This window comes from Herpailurus yagouaroundi, unplaced genomic scaffold, assembly GCF_014898765.1.
Source record: "Herpailurus yagouaroundi ecotype Mexico unplaced genomic scaffold, PumYag 195, whole genome shotgun sequence".
NCBI classification, from domain to species: Eukaryota; Metazoa; Chordata; class Mammalia; order Carnivora; family Felidae; genus Herpailurus; species Herpailurus yagouaroundi.
The window spans coordinates 18,355,432-18,377,569 of NW_024412426.1; the positions used below are offsets into that span (position 1 = coordinate 18,355,432).

A 22,138-nucleotide genomic window follows, 5' to 3' on the forward strand; every position below is an offset into this window, starting at 1 on the left:
CCTCCAACATAATAATGAGAGTATACATCTAAGGAATCACTAAAGTTGGGATTCTCAAGCAGTAATAACTTTTTTAAGCCACAGACCTTGATAAACATTCAGGTAATAGCTCAAAATGTTATTTTGCTACTCTCTGGTCAAATTAATCCTTCCCTACTAATAACAACTGAGAATTGTCCATAGTTTTAAATTTTACAATCTTAGTAGGTGTGATTTTAATTCCCTTGATGTGAATAATAGTCACAGTCAAATGAAGGCAAAAAGACAAGATCACCTTTAGGAGCAGTTTCTAAACTTGAGCTAACAATGAACTCATGTATATTGAGAATCCTGGTGCTGTAGTTCTGTAGCTGCTCCCCTGAATCTCAGAGCAGTTTCTCCACTGAAGTTATAGCATGATACAGGGTAACAGGGCTAAGAGAGCCCAGGTGGTTCCTTCTGAGTCTTAGTTTCCTGCTCTGACAAATAACAGTTACAGATCTCCGCAAGTAACAAAAGAGAATCATATTTACCAGCATATCTCTAGGATCTCGGTTAAAGACATAGATTAATTACCAAATTCGGCTTAAAGGGAAATATTGCCTCCTTTAAAGAATATTGTTGAGTTCCTTTTTTTAAAACTCAATAAAAACAAAACATTTTTTTTGTTAAACATCTTGAGTATTAATGAACAAAATATCTTAAAAAAGATACTTATATATTGTTGTCAAGCTTTTTATTTCTTCTGAAAATGCTTTCTTTTAAAAAATTTTTAAATGTTTATTTATATTTGAGAGAGAGAGAGAGAGAGAGAGAGAGAGAGAGAGAGACAGAGACAGAACACGAATGGGGGAGGGGCAGAGAGAGAGGGAGACAGAATCTGAAGCAGGCTTCAGGCTCTGAGCTGTCAGCAGAGCCTGACACAGGACTCGAACCCACAAGCTGTGAGATCATGACCTGAGCCGAAGTTGAACATTTAACCGACTGAGCCGCCCAGGCGCCCCTGAAAATGCTTTCTTAAAAAACTAAAGATTTTAATGGAAAGTGATCAAAACCATTAGAATATGACATATAAATAAATAAATTTCAGATCCCTAAGGTTTCGGATAAATGTCTGATGGGCTACCCAGGGTGGGGTAGGTTCAGTTGGAAGGGGGAGGCTGTAAGGATGAGGGCAGGGGTTCTGGGCCTTTCACAGCCTACCCCTACACACACATACACACACACACACACATACACACACACACACACACACACACCCCTCTGCAGGGAACAGTTCCATTTTTATCTTGTTTACATACTGGAGTTCTGCATGAGGTTCTGTTTGAAAAGACTGTACCACTGCTATGGAAGTGTGAAAAGCACTGCCATGGAAGCTTCCTGTTTAAGAACAAGGGCACATTTTTACTTGCAAAGGAAGGGACAATTCAGTGACTCCTTTGCTTATAGGACTTTTTTTGGGTTGATTTTTTTTTTTTTTTTTTAAGATAGGGGAAACGCTTCCATGCAACTGACGTGGGTTCAAAGAACACTGGCAGAAGCATTTATTTTTTCTCATATAAACCAGAAACAAAGAATTTCTTGCCCAAATGGATTCTGGCAAGAAGTCAAAATTAATCCAAAGATTTCAGAACTATGGTCTGGCTCTGATGCTCACAAAAGGAGTTAAAACTCCATGCGCTAATATTAAATGTAATAACTAAAGTATGATATTTTATTTAAGAAAAAAATTTTTTCAACATTTTTTATTTATTTTTGGGACAGAGAGAGACAGAACATGAACGGGGGAGGGGCAGAGAGAGAGGGAGACACAGAATCGGAAGCAGGCTCCAGGCTCCGAGCCATCAGCCCTGAGCCCGACGCGGGGCTCGAACCCACGGACCGCGAGATCGTGACCTGGCTGAAGTCGGACACTTGACCGACTGCGCCACCCAGGCGCCCCTAAAGTATGATATTTTAATGAGCAAACCAAAGCAAATACTTGGGCACATTTGAGAAACGTTATGTAAGAGGAATTATAAGCGAGTTACCCTGTGTTTCAGTTTTCCTAATCTCTCCATGATCCTCCCCCTCCAAAATACATTATCCTTGAGGAAGTGAAGGTGCTGGTGCAGCCCTGGGCTCTGCAGCAGGGGTCTTATGGGGGGACCGCGTGGGTCCAGAGCATACCTTCCCTGATGAGTCTGAGGAACGGGGGCCACACCAGAGCCCTGCAGAAGGCGTAGGGATTAAAGCACAGAGGAGCCTCGGGAAGAACAGGGAGAAGTGGGAGCAGGCCCAGCTGGCTATTCCTACCAGCCTCCGAACCAAGATGCTGAACAGAGGAGGCAGAGCCGGCACGATGGGGGACGGGGGCAGAGCTGCTGACACGCAAAACTGGATCCGGGTCCTAGGGCTTCACAGGCCAGACTCTCAGTTAAGAGTCACGATGAAGATGGAAAGAGAGCAACAGCACAGAGCAACCACGGCTCTGTTTCCATGCGCCCAGAACATGCTAAACTGGTGAGAAGGGCAAAGGCTGACAATATCAAATTCCCAGTGGGAAGATATGGTACAGAAGGCGTCACCTACCTAGAAATGACCACACTGAGAGCTGTCTCATCTCTCTGCACGCCAGGCCAGGCCAGGCCAGAACGTGCATAGGAATGAACACATCCCAGGTTGCAACGTCCCTCCTCGGCCTCTCATTGTCCTTTCGACATCAAGGTGAACCAGACATCTCAGAGACCCACTTATTCAGTTCTGTATACATGGGGACATCAGCCCAAGCCCAAGCCATCTTCCCATGTATCACTCTATGGAGAATAAAGCACCCTACATAAACAGCGCTCCCTCCATCCCCCCCTGCCAAAGCATCACCTTTGCTTTCAACATTTCCGTAATTTTTCAACCATGGTCCTGTTTTTAGGTTGTCCTTTGAGAATAAGCCATTGATCAATATCAGGTGAAATAACTCTTCTAGAACATAACTTGGTGAAATGGAAGAATGGATTCCAGGCATTTTTGAAGTCCTACAAGAGTGACTCATCTCAGTGAGCATTTTCTCTTCTCCCTCCCCAACTCCCCAAGTAATTTATTTATTGCTGACGAGGCTCAGAACAGCACACTTCTGAGAAATAAATGTTTCAGTTATAAAGTAGTCCAAAGATGAAACGAATGATAGAAAAAAAAAAACCCTCTTGTAAATTAACCAGTTAATAATACATGACGTCTCAGATTTTTTCAACCATCACAAAGATTTTTTTTTTAATATGTACAGGAAGATCAACAGCAAATTGAAGATAATATGGGAAACCTGGATGAATCATGCAATGAGGCAGTGAAAGAAAAGCAGACAGGACCAGGCAATGGTCCCAAAGCCAAGGTCTAAAGAAGAGAACCCCACTGTCTGGAGTGCTGGGATCAGGTGGATGGTGGTCCTAATTAAAGCCTTGTGCCGGAATGCTCTTCCTGAACTACTCTACTGTGTCGTGATTGCTGGACATGTGCAGGACATAAATAGACTCCCACTGTAAAATGAAGACCATATTTGACTTAATTTATTACTTAATGTAATTAAGAGCACTGAGTGCAAAGAAACATGCTAAGTAGTTACTTTAGGGGTTACAAAGGTGAAAAAGGAAATACTTTCCAATTTGCAAGAGCTTAAAATCAGAGAGGCATTCAAACATGGAGATAGAGCACAATGTGGACACCATGAAAGGAGGAACAACACTGTGCTACGATCTAGTCACATCTTTGTTATCCACAATGGATTCAGACAAAGTGGGCTCCTACTAGTGAGACTGGCCTGGACCTATAATCCAAGAGTAATGATAATTAAATGTATCTCTGAGAGTAAAACAGGACATTGCTTATTCCATTATCTTTTAGTCACATTTACTCGTCGAATGACATGGGTAAATTACTTCATACTCTTTGAGTCTCTGTAAAATGTCCATGTCCTGTACGTAGCCAAGTTGCTTCCAAAACTAAGTTAATGTGTAGAAAGGAATCTCTCGTGGTGCCTAGCACAGGGTGGGTGCTAGATAACTAGTAATTCTCTTCATCTTTCCAGGAAGTCATGTAGAGGGGTAAAATGTATTGTGTTCACCTGGCTTAGGGTTTAGAAAGACAAAAAGGTCTCTGAATGTATTAACATTAGAAACAGAATTAGAACTGTTGCCTCTTCAGTTTGACACATTAGTAATTAGTAGAAAAGGACCCATGCTCTTCTCAACTTGGAAAGATAAAAAGGCAAAAGTGAACTCTCTAGTTATTTCTTTTTTGTTGGACGGACAAGTTTTTAAAGGATAAAGCCTCAATAATTTGGCAGGTTCCTAAGATCCAACAAATAGGTCAAATAAAGATAACAGAGTAAGTAGTACTGGTATCCTGGTAAACATGTAAAATCCTGCACAAGGCACACTCTGCCATTCAAGTCTCGATTCTGCTCATGCTCTCCTACATGCTCCTGGAGGTAGAAAGATACACCAGATGCTGCCTCTAACTTTATGCATTATGCACGCTACTTGAAGAAAAAGCTAAAATGAAATGTAAGGAGACTGAGCACATAAGTTATATCACAGGGAAAGGAGTCTCATTATTTTGTAGCTGGAGAGCAAACACTGAAGAACTGGAGTACAAAACTGACTGACACCATGGTGGGTAGTTCAGGTAACAGTTTTATAGGAATTCAAAGGGGAAAAAGGGATTCCTATATAACATTATAGACTTACCTAGTGTTTAAGAATGGTCTAATCTCTTGTAAGACTTAAGGCATAACCATCTTATAACCATCGATAAAAACAATGAGTTTTTGTTGTTGTTGTTGTTTCATAGAAGAGAGAACTTTCTCCCGCCAACAATTTAATAACATGCTGAGTAATCATGGTAGCATCATTATGACCTTACTACATATCCTTGTCCTCAAATTTTAACATAATGTCCTTATTAATGCAAGAACTTCTATGACTATAGACGTTGAGGGTTGGTCATTTTGCCTCTACTTCCTTACCTTTATTGACAATCATCTCAAAAGCCTGCTACCTATTTTATTACTGGACATTTGTTTAGAAAGGACTACTTGTGGTAAGCCAGAAATGTGAAATTTCTAGTCACTGGGGTTATATATTCTACAATAACACAGAAGAAGTCTACTTTTCTTATGTGACATTAATTAAAATATTTGAAGACTGTTTTAATTTCCTTTTCTCCAAGATAACCATCCCTGCTATAAGCTGGTTTCTGGATCTTTCTAAAGTGTTCACAATCCTACCTCTTGGATGGGATTTTCTTGGACAATGTCCTTCAGTACTTCACTACCCACACTGATAAGGATACTCTAGACATGATAACAGAATCACAAAATAATGTGCTGTTGTTAGACCCCAGAAAGCATCGAAGTCTAACATGTTTATCCTATTAAGGATAAGACTTATGTTCCCTAAGTGACCTGTTTAATCATAAAACTTGCTTGAGGCAGAGCCAGTAAGCCAAGGTCCCAGAGCCCAGTTGCATGGTAGGGAACCGTGCCTTTTTGTTGTCTTTCAAATTAATGTAGCCCGCTTAACAGCAACAACAAAAACACAACTATCTTATGAGGAAAACTGTGCTTCACTATTTTATTTCATCTGGAATTGATATCCTGCCTGCAATCTGGCATGAAAGAATCTAAGAATCTTGGATTTGAGTTGAGAGGGGCATCCAAAAGCCTGTCTTGAGGATAATCACTTCTGAACACACACTTATCATAATAAAGCACATCTGCTTTCTCAATTTTTAACCGAGAAGCACTCTCTTCTTCAATCAAACAGAGAGGCTGCATCCTTGGCAGATCAGCCACAGTGTCTCAAGAGCAGCTTTCTTGAAGCCATGTTAGTGATGTAGGCTTGAAAATGGAATGCTGGCTCTCAGTTCATTCATCCCCTTCCCTGGACAGTTTGTATAAGGCTCCTATTTATTTTCCAGGTAAGCAGAGGCGTAAATAAACGTTAGCAAGGGCTGGGTTTATGTTAAATTGATCAGATTAAAATAACGATATATAGAATCTAGACTGTGCCTTGATTTCCTCCGCTGGATCAGCATTTTATTTTTTATTTTTATGTGTGTGTTAGTATGTGTGCGTTGTCATGATTGTTAAAAATAACGAGGTGCTATATTCATCTTGGTAAGTTGTGCATTGCCTCTGCCTTCTTCCCATGCTCTATTAAATTTGCTATCTCTGGCATCTTCATGTTACATACAACGCTAAGTGTAGTTTAATAGCTGTCACTATGGAGAATAATATTTTCAGTGGAGTAGTTATATGGGTCAGCCCATGCATTAGCGAGTGAATTTGTTTCCATGAAATGAGTATGCCAAGATGGGGACATACAGGTTTTTTTGAAGACAAGTCCATGCTCTAAAATAACGATGGTGATAGGTTATACAGCCTGGCCCTGGCCCCTGCCTCATGGCTTCCAATGGTTTCAGTACAATTTCAGGGGTAGCAAAATGGTGCGAATGGAGGTGAATTTTCCTCTGCGTTCACTAGAGGTGATCTGCTTCCTGTTCACCTCCCTTGAGAGTTCAGTCCCTGTATATACTCAGTACTGCCACAGGCTGTCACATGATGATAGCAACAAGTGAACAGGTATACAGAGGTCCTTCCTGCATGGTGGGCTCCTTTACCTGTGCCATACTGGTATTTGTCCCAAGCAGGGCCTAACCAAGCAACTTGTACATCACAAACTCTTGTGGATATTTAACAATCTTTTTTTTTTTTTCAACGTTTATTTATTTTTGGGACAGAGAGAGACAGAGCATGAACGGGGGAGGGGCAGAGAGAGAGGGACACACAGAATCGGAAACAGGCTCCAGGCTCTGAGCCATCAGCCCAGAGCCCGACGCGGGGCTCGAACTCACGGACCGCGAGATCGTGACCTGGCTGAAGTCGGACGCTTAACCGACTGCGCCACCCAGGCGCCCCTCTTGTGGATATTTAAATAACCAAAAGTATAAATAATAACAGTTATTATTTATATTTATACAATACCTGTAAAGGCTGTGAACTATGCTAAGCCCTTAGAGCATGCATTGCTGCATTTAATCCTAGCAACCAATTATGACCATTTCACGTAGGAGGCACCTGAGCTTAGAACAGTTCAGCGACTTGCTCAGGATCATGCTGCTAGTAAGTGGAAAGTCAACGCAACCATAGTTTGTGGATAACTACACCCCTGATCTATAAATGTTTAAAATAGAACTTGAGTTATTTGAAACAGTGAAGAAAGTAGAGTTAAACAGGCTTGATCCCAGAGGCTAATCAAATTAGTCCAGTGGAAACACCAGGATTTACAGTCATGTCACTGTGAGTATACTGAGGGACTAATGTGTCCGGGGTTCTAAAAGAAATGACAGAAAAAAACAGTAAAAACTTATGCTCAGAGAGCAGCATCTGTACCCTGGTGATCTTACCCATACCCTCCCTGCTAATTCTGAACAATACAGCTACAGGATCAGCCCTCTCTCCAGAGCTCCCACCTGTCTCTCTCCTTACTGGATATATGCAGCCTCACATGTGACTTAATCGTAGTGTTCAACGTCATTACTTCTTCCCCAGTGCAGCTCCTTGTCTTACATTTCCTATCCCAGCTGAGGGTGTTTGCTATCTGCCCAATTTATACAGTAGGTACCTGGGTGTCATCCCAGAGTCCTCCTTTACACCCTCCCCCACCTCTAAACCATCATTCAAGTCTAGTTGATTCAACCTCCTCACCATCTCTTACAACTATCCCCTCTTCTCCACTCCCATTTCTTCTGATTTGAGATCAGCCCTTGGTATGACAGGCTGGGATCTCCACCATCAGCAATACTCAAGACACTTGAATTTCCCTGCATGCCCCTGGCAACTCGGTGTCTCTAGGTCTCTGTTCTGGCTTTATCTTTCTTCTAGAACTGTGCTTCCCCTCTAATTCACTTACCTTTTCTTAATCTGACAGAATGCAACTCCGAGATTACCTCCTGCAGGAACCACCCTTCATTCTCGGAGTTGGGGCGCATGGCCCCGTTTGCCCCCCGACGTTTCCACCTATGCTGTCTCTCTCACAGCCATCTGCAGGCTTATACTTTAGTGAGTTGCCTTGAAATCAATGGTTAGGTCCCTCTCCTCTGCTAAGGCACTTAGAGGCAGGTATCAGGTGCCATCCTTCTTGTGCTGAAAACCAGCAGAAGCAGTTACTTGATGCATAATGGCTACCCCATAATTGTTCGTTGGAATGGCTCAGCCTTCAAAATGGATAAAATATGACTACTGTGTAAGAGAACGATAGATAAGCATTTCTCTGATTAGAGATATTGGTGCTTTAATATTTCTGAGCCTTTTAAAATGTTCTTCCCTTCTGGAATGTTTTTCCTCCATCATTTTTTTTTCCCTTTAAAAATGTTAACAAAAAAAAAATGTTAACAATCCTTCAAAATGTTATTGAAAGATCAAAAACTGAGATGTCAAACAGACCTGAATTTAAAACCAACATTTGATGTCCAGTAACTGTGTGACTTCAGGAAAAGTTCACCTCCTTGAGTCTCACTTTTCATTGAGGAAATGAGGTTTAAAACAGTAATCTAATGGGGCACCTGGGTGGCTCAGTTGGTTAAGTGTCTGACTTTGGCTAAGGTCATGATCTTGCCACTTGTGAGTTCGAGCCCTGCATTGGGCTGTGTGCTGACAGCTCAGAGCCTAGAGCCTGCTTTAGATTCTGTGTCTCCCTCTCTCCCTGTCCCTCCCCTGCTTTTTCTCTGTCTCTCTCTCTCTCAAAATTAAATAAACATTAAAAAACAGCAATCTTATGAAATTGCTAACATTATTAATGACTGTGACATTTCTAGCATGGAAAACTGGGATGATAGTGAAGATAATAACTGATAGGGAAAGCACTGGGGCACTGGAGCCAGGAAAGGGTGGAGAATGAATGGAGTTAGCAAGAAGTAAGTGGCCATCTGTTGGAGATTTCCACAGGCCATGGGAAATATGAATCTGGAGCCAAGAGATGGGTTTGGCAATCACTGGTGAAATATAGGAATGAATGAGGTATAAACCAGGGAAACTAGGAAGCCATAAAGAGATGTTCTTAGAGTATGTCATGATATTCTTCTCAATTATGCCAGGTGTGGTTTAATAACTAGTTGTATAATATTATTGGGGAAATAATTGAGCCCACCAGACAGTAAGCTCCTTAAGGAAAGGTTGTGTATTTGCTTCACTCACCAACATGTTCCCCACGCCCAGTGGAGTGACTATGTCTACAGACAGCTCATCAATTACCGAGTTGATGAATGATTGAATCTTACCGATGGACTTTCTAGTCATTTGCTTGAAATTTGGTAATCTAAATAGTTAGTAATGTGAGAATACAAATTCGTAGTAAAAATGTGCAGAGATGGAGGTAAGAATAAAAACCTCACAAGTGCCTGTTGTGGGCCAGACATTGTGCCATCCACTTCTACCCACAGTTTTACCCCATTCCTATGATATGTTGCAATGAGACCATGCTAAAAGAAATGATTTGTTCATGTGTTGCAAAATCAGTCCGCCTGATTTCTATAACACCTTTGGTTTCCCACTTTCCATCAGCCTTCCAAATCCAATTTATCTGTAAGTCCTGTCAGCTCTATCTACAAAATTATCTGAATTTGTCCTCTCTTTCCATCTTCGCCGTTATCACCTTAGTCCAAGCTACCATCCTATCCTGCTTGGACTTTCTGAAATAACGTCTTCCCAGTCTCCATGCTTCTATTCTCGCTTCTTTTCAAGTCACATTCTACACACCAGATCTCCTCAATCCAAACGTCTTAAAACCATAAATCAGTAAAATTTCTCCATGCTTAGAACTTATACTGGCTTCCCCTTAAACCCAAATGCCAATACTTTGCTACTGTTTGTATGACTCTACTGCTCTGGCCCTTGCATAGCTCTCTAACCACATCTCCTTCCTCTCTACTTCTTGCTCATCTGCTCGCTATGCTTCACTCACACTGGCCCCCTTTCCGTTTTGAACATACAAAACTTATACTGCCCCAGGGCCTTTGCACTTGCTGTTGGCGCTGATCTTCATACGACTGGGTCCACTACATCATTCAACTCAAATGTTATTTTGCTCACAGAGGCCCTCTCTTACCATCTTACCTAATGGAGAGCAGGAACACATTGGATTCTCTTGTATTATTTCTTTCATCACATTCATTGCTACTTGAAACTGTTTACTTCTTTTTTTCCCCTAATGTTTATTTATTTTTGAGAGAGAGACAGAGCACTCATGGGGGAGGGGAAGAGCAAGAGGGAGACACAGAATCTGAAGCAGGCTCCAGGCTCTGAGCTGTCAGCACAGAACTTGAACTCACAAAGTGCAAGGTCATGATGTGAGCTGAAGTTGGACGCTTAACTGACTGAACCATCCAGGCGCCCCTACCTTTTTTTTTTTTTTTTTTTTTTTTTTGAGAGAGAGAGAGCACAGCAGCAGCAAGGGAGGGGCAGAGGGAGAGGGGGAGATAGAATCTCAAGCAGGCTCCATGCATTGCGCGGAGCCTGACATGGGGCTCAATCTCATGACCCTGAGATCATGACCTGTGCTGAACTCAAGAGTTGGATGCTTAACCAACTGAGCTACCCAGGCATCCCAAAAACTGTTTACTTCTTTTCCATGTATTATCTCATTCTCCCACTAGAAAATGTCAGGGGAAGGCTCACAGGGGAGAGGTGGCAGAGCTTTAAAAAAATCTTTACTGACAAGTTATTAGAAAAAAACATAAATGTAAAATAAGATTCTGGCTTCAGCTTCTTTTTTTCATTCATCCATTCATTTTTACTTAAAATATTATTATTTTACAGAGCCTTTTGAATCTCTCTTTTCTTTAGCAAAGTGACCCCTTGACATTTATAGATTCAATATTTATTGTTCCGGCTCTCCCTGAGAGACCCCACAAGTCTGTAACACAGCAACTTGTGGGTTTGCTGAGGAATGAATTTCGTTACTTCCGTGGAGCAGATGGTAAGGAAGCTTAGCTTATAGTCTTTGTTCCTCTCGGTTATTATACGCTCTTATGACAAGGCAGTTATTTTATCTCAATTTCATAAAAAAAGACACTGAATAAAAATATCATAGTGGTATTAAAAAATTTAAAAGCACTGCAGTATATATCTTTCACGAGTGTCAGTTGTTTTTTTCCCCCTGAACCGATGGCTATACACATTTTTGTATAAATGGCCTACCTGGCTCATGGCAGTCGTGCCATGATTAATACCAAACGTTATGCTTCCAAAAAAACTATGATTAATCTATAGCCCCCATAAGGTCTTGCCACCTAAAAACTGCAGAAACCATTTTAGATATGCAAGTAGCTGAGTCATTGTGGTTTTTGGTAAAGAAGAGAGAGGTTTCTATATTTAAAAACAAGGATAGCATAATATTGGTTTTCAAAGCGTCCTGTAAACTTTGGATAATATATGCTAATGACTGTCAACTACTTTAGGAAGGCGAAGGAAATTAACAACACAAAATAACCAGAAACAGCCCCGAGACCGAGTGGGAATACAGAGGGATAAATGAGCCCAGGGGTAAAAGGTAAAAGAGGAAATATTCAGTTCTCTATATACACACCATGAGCCCAGAGTTTATTTGGTGCCAGTGGAATACGAAACTAGTGTATAATGTGGTCTCTATCGTCAGTGGTACTATAGACTCAGAGCAGAAACAAGACCCATGATCGGGACATCAGGGGGGTCCACAGCACAGGTAATAAGGTGCCCAATAGGTCTACCTGAGGCCAGATTATGATGAAAATGGAAAGCCAGAGGATGGGCTTATACTAGACAGCAGACAGATGAATAATACAATGAAGCCACATCTTTAGAAAGATGAATCTGGTAGCAGAGGGCAAAGGATTTTAAGAGAGGAAGAGACTGAAGGCAGACAAGTCATAAAGCTCTTGCAGTGAGCGGAATGTGGGAAGAGGAAACCCTGGACCGCTGTGGTTGCCATGGACACAGAGCGATGCTTAAATCTGAGAAGCATCATGAAGGGAAAATAGCTCTTCGTTATATTTGTGTAACTTTCCAAGTACATGTGGCTTATCATGTCCTCTTTTCTATGACTCATTGGTAGGAAATTGCCAGGTGTAATATTCTTCACCAAATCACCACAGAAATGCCCCCTGACATATGAATACTCCCTCAAAGTTGCTGATTTTGAGGCACTAGGTTTGGCTAAAAGATCAACTGGTTTGGTCACGATTTCTGAGACTCTTATTATTAATGTAGTTCAAACCATAAGGCTTTAGGTTGAACTAATCAGAAGTTGATCTGGCAATACTACTAGTCAATTGCCCAGAGACACCCTGGTTATCACTCAATGAGCAGTAAGTGAGAATATGTAAGGTCTAATAAGCTGCCTTCTCTACAATAAACATCTTCTAAGCAGCTCCCTTCCTTAAAATTAAAGAGAGGGTGTAACTGGAAAGTTTTTCAGAAGGCAAGAAAGAGAGAGAGGAAAACAAGAGAATAGCAATGACAGCATTTATCCTCGAGCACATCCAACTGTCCCCACGTCTCCCTGACAGCACCTGGGGGAATGTTGCTCAGTGTCCCCTGCCCTTTCCACCCTCGCTGTGACAGCCCTGGTTAAAAGAAGTCTTCATGATCTCTCTCCCCAGACTCTCCTAAAAGTCTCCAAACTACTCTCCATATCTATTCCCGTCTCTTCACATTCCCTTTTACCTCTCACTGTCTCCAAAACTGTCTTCCTCAAACAGCCGATCTAACTATGTAACCATTTGAAGGTAGCCTCTGGTCCACAGGTTCAAAGGACACACAACCCTAACCGTAAGATATCCTTCAGACAATCTAGACCTCTCCCGCCTTTCCAATGACGACTGTCACCTTGACACCTTAAGCTCAATGTTCTCATGGAGCCTCTTCCCAACATGCTATATTTTGTGGTACTTCTGGTCCTCACATATGCTCTTCTCATCGCCTAAAACATCATTCCTTGTCTTCCCTTGCTAATCTTCCATGACTCAAACATCACTTTCTCTTTCAAATCATCCCTTTTGTTACCTCCCTCCTCCACCTTTGTATCCTGTCCTATTTGCTCATGACCATGAAGTAACAGCTGTTCTGTGGCCATTATTTATAGACCTGTCTATCTTCCCTACTTGTCTGTGAAGCCCCTGCCTCAACTGCAACACACTCATCTTGGCATTTCCACCACACAACAGCTTCTGGTCACTGCGGTCATGGATTATTTAAATAAATACGGACTACATGAATAACTGATGTGCAAAGGAAGAAGTGAGTTATGAACAGAATTTAAATATGAGCTTACTTTTTAAATAGACATGTATTATGCTAGGGGATGGTGTGTATCTCTTTTATTTACTGTCTAAATGAGTAAGAAGGAAGGCCAAAATTTAAAGAGTGCAGTATTTATGGGCTCTAGAAGAAGAGAGGGAAGATGCTAACCCACAGTAAAAGTGTAAAGGCCATAAGAAACTAAATAAAAAAACAAATTATTTAGCAATGTGCTATCACTTGGTAGCTCCTTCAGAAACAAACACATACATTTGATTTGGGGAGTGTGGAGGCTCTCATCATCTGACAGGCTAGTTAGCTGGAGGTGGGTCGATGGACAGACCTAAACATTTCGCAGGATCGACACAAATGGAGGCCCAGAAGTCATTGTTTTAGTTTGGACTGAAGTGGGTAAAATACATTAGGGAGGGGATTGTTAAATTAAAAACTATTTTCCATTTCACATGGAAACAAAGTATCGTGTGCTGACAGAAGTAATAACTTACTTGGCTATAAGTAATCAATACTGCAAAATCACATCACTCAGGTTCTCAAGCAAAGGTTTCTAGAAAATGCCAGCATGCACCCCAATTCACGTTAACATAAGATACAACTTTAAGAAAATGTCTGATTGGCAAGTTTACTTGCCCAAGAGGGCAGATAATCAGAATTTACTAACAGAGGACTGGAATCACATTCAAGAAAATGACATGGAAATCACGGTCACAGATGGAAAACACTTCCATAATGTGTCCCGTATAAGCTATCAGTAAATGGGTAAGATGTTTGAAATGAAATTAGGCAGGCTAGATAAATTAACCAAAGAATTAAGTTTCAATTCCCATTTGGTTTATATTTACATATGGTTTTTAAAAATTTTTCTAAGTTTATTTATTTTGAGAGACAGTGTGCCCATGCAAGAGTAGGGGAGGAGGCAGACAGAAAGGGAAAGAGAGAAGAATCCCAACAGGCTCCCCGCTGTCAGTGCGTAGCCCTATGTGGGGGGTTGAACCCATGAACGGAGATCACAACCTGAGCCAAAATCAAGAGTTGGTCACTGAAGCACCCAGGTGTCCCGTTTACATATGGTTTTTATTTCTTTCTTTGCTATGAATGAAAGTTGATAAATGTAGCCAAGCTTCAAGAACTGAAAGTCATTTAATACACAGTATTTCACTGTATGTTAGACAATGGGGCCTAATAGCAGGTGTTACCACTATAAGGCTTACAGTCTGCACATAATAGTGGAGAAGTAGTATAGACTGTATGGTCAACACTTGAATAAAGATGCTCCAAAGCTCCTGTAGGACTCAAACGGTCCTGTTCCTAAAAGGGGCACTACTCTTGGGGCACCTGGGTGGCTCAGTTGATTAAATGCCTGACTTCGGCTAAGGTCATGATCTTGCAGTTCGTGAGTTTGAGCCCCACATCAGGCTCTGTGCTGACAGCTCAGAGCCTGGAGCCTGCTTCAGATTCTGGGTCTTCCTCTCTCTCTGCCCCTCCCCCACTCACATTCTGTCTCTCTCTCTCACAACAATAAATCAACATTAAAAAAAAGAGGCATTACTCCTTTAGCTCTTTAAATACTAATGTCAGTTTTGTTGTCTTTGCTCTGAAATGACAACATATTATTTTCCAACAAGAATACATCAGCTTGCTAGGGGGCGCCTGGGTGGCTCAGTCTATCAAGCATCTGACTCTGGATTTCGGCTCAGGTCCTTATCTTGTGCTTTGTGAGACTGAACTACCAGGGAGAAGCCTACGTGGGATTCAGTCTCCCCTCTCTCTCTGCCCCTCCCCCAACCTGTGCTCATGCTTCCTCTCTCTCTCTTTCTCTCTCAAAATAAATAAATAAACATTAGCAAAAAAAAAAAAAAAAAAGAACACAGGGTACCTGGGTGGCTCATTCGGTTGAGCGTCTGACTTTGGCTCAGGTCAAGATCTCATGGTAAGTTCGAGCCCCACACCAGGTTCTGTGCTGACAGCTCAGAGACTGGAACCTGCTTTGGATTCTGTGTCTCCCTCTCTCTGCCTCCCCCTCTTGTGTTCTTTCTCTTTCTCTCAAAAATAATATATAAATAAACATAAAGAATGTATCAACTGTAGGTGTGTTCAACAGGAATATCTTTGATTTCTTCTATTTCCCCTAAAATTGCCGAAACCTAGGATAACTACCAAGTCATGACAATTACTGATACATACATACATACATACATACATACATACATATATATGTATATAACTTGTTCACTATACATCACTATATTTATTTATTTACTGAAATTGCTTATTTTATTAAAGTGGTAGCTGAATGAAAACTGACATTAAACAAAAAATAAGACTTAATTCTCTGTTTTATTTATTTATTTTTTTTAATTTTTTTTTCAACGTTTATTTATTTTTGGGATAGAGAGAGACAGAGCATGAATGGGGGAGGGGCAGAGAGAGAGGGAGACACAGAATGGGAAACAGGCTCCAGGCTCTGAGCCATCAGCCCAGAGCCTGACGCGGGGCTCGAACTCACGGACCGCGAGATCGTGACCTGGCTGAAGTCGGATGCTTAACCGACTGCGCCACCCAGGCACCCCATTAATTCTCTGTTTTAAAATCACTTATCTTTTAACATTGCATTTTGAAATACTGCAGTATATTCTACACAAAAAAGAAGATAAAAGCTTTCCAAGAGCTGGCGCGCCTGGGTGGCTCAGTTGGTTGGGTGTCCAACTTCGGCTCAGGTCGTGATCTCGCAGTTATGAGTTTGAGCCCGCATCAGGCTCTGTGCTGACAGCTCAGAGTCTGGAGCCTGCTTCAGATTCTGTGCCTCCCCCTCTCTCTGCCCCTTTCCCACTTGCACTTTCTCTCTCTCTCTCTCTCAAAAATAAATAAACATAAAAAAACTAAAAAAAAAACTTCCCAAGAGCCTATTTTAATGTCACTAAGAACAAAATGGGTCCCATATGAAAGCACACCACCTTCCATTATTTTGTAAGTAAAGAGGAGGCATTGAGAATTTAATAATTAAGAATAGATTGGTGGCTTCCTTTCCAAGGCTGATCATTTAAAACGGAGCTGGCTTAACTACACAAGGCTTGCAGAACATGTAAGAGCCTAGTAGCAGTTCAGCACCTACTCTACTCCCTACTCCCTCACTGTCCCCAACTGCCCCCTGCCATCTCCAGGCTGCCCCTTTTTTATACTTATTTTCATTCGCTTTCTTGGCAGTTCTGTTTATTCTTGGCTTTGTACTCAGGTTCTTAAAACTCATCCCAGGCCAGCTTCACTTGATGGCCCATGTTTGTCTCCGTTACCTCCTTCAGTTCATGTGCTCAACTCTCAACCTTTACAGTGTACCACCATCTTGGGTAGATGATGTCCAGTCCCACACCTGCTGGGATCAGCCTCTCCCACTTCCTGCCACAACAGGGAGAGATCTCAGACAGGTGATGGCAAAGAAAGAAAAGAAATCCAAGGTAAGGTACATATAATAAATTGATGAAGAGAACTAAAGAGAAAGAAAAATAGAGTGAAAGTAGTCAAGCCTGTAATTTCTCAAATAAGAGAGGAAAATTACCAAAGAGGCAGAGATGTTCACTCATCTCTCAATTTATGAACAGAGAATGATGGCACTAATTTCAAACTGAGGATTACCAGATTTGAATGCGTATTGTAATTCTATTTGAATATCTCACATATCAGGAATAAACGTAAACGTTTAATGAGTTCACTGAAGTCATTCAGTGAAGAATTTAAGAAGAACTCTCAATGGTGTCCCCTCACACCCCCACTCTAATAGGCTCCACCCACAAAAAGTCTAATCTCTCCTATGATGACAGTGCCTCCCAGGTAGAGATTCAGAGCTGACCCAGAGGACAGTAACAAATGAACAAATTAGTTTCAAAGAGCTTCCCTTAAATTCTTTTTTTTAAATGTTTATTTATTATTTTTGAGAGAGTGCAAGCGAGGGAGGGGCAGAAAGTCAGATGGGGACAGGGGATCTGATGTGGGCTCCACGCTGACAGCAACGAGCCCAATGCAGGGCTCAAACTCACAAACCGCGAGATCATGACTTGAGCTGAAGTCGGATGCTCAACTGACTGAGCCACCCAGGCAGTCTCCCTTATATTCTTTAAACAGCATTTAAGTAAAAATAAGGCAGGTACTTAAAAGCACTAACTTTTGCATGTAAGCTATGATGCAACAGTAATTCCCGAGAGTTATCTCTATTTAGGATTGTAACATAAACACACAGGAAGGTGTGTGATGAGCGGAGGTCAGATGTGAGCTAGCCTTGAAAAATATGTAGATTTAGAAAGGTTGAAAGGCTATTCCCAGACAGAGAACAGACAAGCCCAAGGTGCGCATGGTTCCTCTTGAATCTACTTCCAGTGTAGCTAGATTACAGATACGTGATGAAGTTAGAATCATCCACGTGAATACAGAATGGACAATTTTCAGGAAAAGACTAGGGTATCTCAACTCCATTTCCAATCTTTAGGAGTTAGTAAAGCTCTATTAAATATAGGGGAAAAGGAATGGAAACAGCGTCTTAAGCCGTATTTAACAATGGTAATTTTAACTGAGGGAAATTTCTTTCAGTGCATGATTATTTAAATAGAAAAAAATTTAAATTTGGGAACATGGGACTTTATACTCAAAAGAAGTTTTTGGTATGCATAATGTGAACAGACCTGTATTTACTATATAAACAATTAACAAATATGAATCTAAAGAATCAGGGATTAATATGTGTATCTCCAACATAAAACATGAAAACAAAGCATAGATCATTAGGGAAAAATCAAAACTAGTTTAAATACTGCTTTAGATGAAGTGCAATCTACTTAAATACAACAACTAGAAAAAGAATGAGGTTAACCCTTTGGCCCTTTGCTACTCTGTGCATCAATCCTGGAATTAGGGATGTTTGCTGAACATGCAGAAATGCACTTGCCACTCTGGTGGATAAAAAGAAAGCCTTAGACTGTCTTTAAGAAATGAAGTCCAATCAGAGAATGCAGGACCTACACGTATGAAAATAAAATGAAACACAGCATGTTAGTGACAAAGTGAATGATACATTTTGCAATTGCAACAGATGTTCATTTCAGGCAGGAGTCAGGAACCATCCTTGAGAGGGGGTAGGGTTTAAGCCAGAACATAGGGGCTAGGCAGACAGTATAAACAGAGAAAAGGGAGCATGATATATAAAATAAAGATGCTTTCAGGATATAGTGCTAGAGTTTAGCTCCAAGACTTTGACGGGAGAATGAAAAAATGAATATAGTGTCATCATCAAGTACATGAGGCACAGATACATCAATCAGTCTTTCTGTAAATGATACCCCATGAAGTTGTACTGTACATAAGCTGCCTTATCCACGCATCAATAATGATAGTAAAAAAGAAATACCAAAGGCCACTGAAGATTTTATATAAGATGGCTGAAGATATAAAATTGGAACTTGCTAGGAAAAAATGTAGGAATTATTTTCTTTGGACAGTGAATTTATGCAATGCAAAAATGCAGAAGGCCCAAAGACTTATCTACTGCTAAGACCTGAGGAGGAAGAGGAACGGGTACAGGGACGGGTAGAGAAGCAAGGGACCTGAAGAACACATAACTGTGGAAAACAGAATGGTACCATATCACAGAGTACTTTTTTTCTTTTTTCTTTTTTTTTTTAACGTTTATTTATTTTTGGGACAGAGAGAGACAGAGCATGAACGGGGGAGGGGCAGAGAGAGGGAGACAAAGAATCGGAAACAGGCTCCAGGCTCTGAGCCATCAGCCCAGAGCCTGATGCGGGGCTCGAACTCACGGACCGCGAGATCGTGACCTGGCTGAAGTCGGACGCTTAACCGACTGTGCCACCCAGGCGCCCCTTTTTTTTCTTGATTAACTAGAGAAATATGACTAGGTGGGGGTAAACTGTGAAAATATGTGATCTTATATCAATCTTATGCTGTTTTCCTCAGAAGCTTCTATGTCTTAATATACAAGGCATACCACTCACTCAACCATTAAAAGTTATGACCCATTCCATTTCTACTAGTTAAGAAAAATTTCAAGTTGCAAAATAAAATGTATTGTGAAAAGAGTACTGTTTAACAGCTATAGGGCTATTCAGATGATCTCTTTCTTCTTGAGTGAGCTTTGGTAGTTTGTGGTTTTTAAGAGATTGGTCCACTTCATCTAAGTTGTTAAATTTATTGCCATAAAGTTGTCTTTATGTCTTTTGCTTGGAATTCACGGAACTGCTGGGATCTGTGGGTTTATAGTTTTCATCAAATTTGGGAAAACATCAGCTATTATTTAAGTATTTTTATTGCCTTTCCCTCTTGCCTCTTCTTCAAAGACCCCAATAACATATCCAGGAGGCCTTTTGAAATATCATAAAACTTGTTACTCTTTTCTCTTTTTAAAATCTTTTTTCTTTGTGTTTAATTTTGAATGGTTTCGGTTGCAATGTCTGCAAGTTCACTAATGGTTTCATCTGCAATGTCTCATCTGTCACTAATCCCATTCAATATCTTTCATTTTTTAAATCCATTGTACTTTTCTTTTTTTCTTATTTTTCATCACGGTAAGTGTACTCTAATTCCCATCCTGTATTTCATCTCTCCCCCCCCCCACCTGCCCCCTGGTAACCATCAGTTTGTTCTCTAGAGTTAAGAGTCTGTTTTTGGTTTGTCTCTCTCTCTTTCTTCCCTTTCTTGTTTTTCTTTCTTAAATTCCACAAATGAGTGAAATCACAGTATTTGTTTTTCTCAGACTTATTTTACTTAGCATTATAGTCTCTAACTCCATCCACGTTGTTGCAAATGGCAAGATTTTATGGCTGAGTAATATTCCATTATGTATATATACCACTTCTTCTTTATCCGTTCCTCAATTGATGGATACTTGGGCTGCCTCTATATCTTGGCTATTGTAAATAGTGCTGCAATAAACATAGGGATGCATATATCTCTTTTAATTAGTGTCTTTGGATTCTTTGGGTAAACACCCAGTAATATGATTACTGGATTATAGGGTAGTTCTATTTTTAACTTTTTGAGGAAGCTCCATACTGTTTTCCAGAATGGCTGCACCAGTTTGCATTCCCACCAACAGTGCAAGAGGGTTTCTTTTTCTCCACATCCTTGCTGACACTTGTTTTTTGTTGTTGATTTTAGCCATTCTGACGGTGTAAGGTTATATCTCATTATAGTTTTTACTTAAAATTTTTTTTCTTTAAATAATCTCTACACCCAACATGGGGCTCAAACTCACAACCCTGAGATCAACAGTTGCACTCTCTTCTGACTGAGCCAGTCAGGCACCCCTGTCTCATTGTAGTTTTTATTTGCATTTCCCTGATGATAAGTGTTGATGAGCATCTTTTCATGTGTCTGTTGCCATCTAAATGTCTTTTTGGTGGAGTCTTTCAGGTTTTCTTTCTTTGTTTTTTTTTTTTTTTTAAGTTGATTTATTTTTGAGAGAGAGAGAGAGAGAGAGAGAGAGAGAGAGAGAGATAGCTAGCTAGCTAGCTCATGGGGGAAGGGCAGAGAGAGAAGGAAAAGAGAGAATACCAAGCAGGCTCCATGCTGTCAGTGTGGAGCCTCAGGCAGGGCTCGATACCACAAACTGTGAGATCATGACGTGAGCTGAAACCAAAAGTCAGATGCTTAACTGACTAAGCCACCCAGGGGCCCCTTTCGGGTTTCTATATAGTGTATCATGTCACCTGCAAATAGTGAGAGTTTTACTTCTTCCTTAATGATCTGGATGCCTTTTATTTCTTTATGATATCTAATTGTCCTGGTGAAGGCTCCAGAACCATGTCAAATAAAAGTGGTGAGAGTGGACATCCTTGTCTTATTCCTGACCTTAGGGGGAAAACTTGCAGTTTCATCATTGAGTATGATGAACCCCATTGGCTGCGGGTTTTTCATAAAGGACCTTTATTATGTTGAGGTATGTTTCCTCTAGACCAAAAGTCCTATTTGCAGAGGATTTTTAACATGAATGGATGTTATATTTCGTTGAATCCTTTTTCTGCATGTATTGCGTATGACCATATGGTTTTTATCTTTTCTCTTACTGACGGGATGTATCATGTTGATTGCTTTGTGCCCACTGAACTGCCCACGCATCCTGGGAATAAATTCCACTTGATCATGGTGTATTTTTTTCAATGTATTGCTAGATTTGGTTTGCTAATATTTTGTTGAGAATTTTTGCATCTATATTCATAAGAGATATTGGCCCGTAGTTCTCTTTTTTGGTGGTGTCTTTTTTTTTTAAGCTTATTTTTTTTAGTAATCTCTACATCCAGTGTGGGGCTTGAACTCATAATCAAGAGTTGCACGCTTTTCCAACTGAGTCAGCCAGGCTCCCGTATGGTGCCTTAATCTGGTTTTGGTATAAGGATGATACTGGCCTCACAGAATGTATTTGGGAGTTTTCCTTCCTCTTGTATTTTTTGGAATAGTTTAAGAAGAATAGGCATTATCTCTTCTTTAAACATTTGGTAGAATTTGCCTGTGAATCTGTTTGGTCCTGAACTTTTGTTTTTTGGAAGTTTTATCATTATTGATTCAATTTCACTGCTGGTAACTGGTCTGTTCAAATTTTCTATTTCTTCCTGCTCTAGTTTTGGTAGGTTATAGGTTTCTAGGAATTTATCCATTTCTTCTAAGTTATCCAATTTGTTGGCATATAGGTTTTCATAGTATTGTTACAATTGTCTGTAATTCTGTGGTATTGGTTATTTCTCCTCTTTCATTCGTGATTTTGTTTGTTTATGTCCTCTCTGGGTTCTGTTCTTTTCTTTCTTTCTTTCTTTCTTTCTTTCTTTCTTTCTTTCTTTCTTT

General features: G+C 40.6%; 1 protein-coding gene across 8 annotated transcripts in view; it reads right to left on the bottom strand.

Annotated features, from left to right (window-relative positions):
- RABGAP1L (RAB GTPase activating protein 1 like) overlaps positions 1-22,138 on the bottom strand; it is an 802,606-nt gene that overhangs the window by 173,274 nt on the left and 607,194 nt on the right. The gene's annotated exons all lie outside the window — the stretch shown is intronic.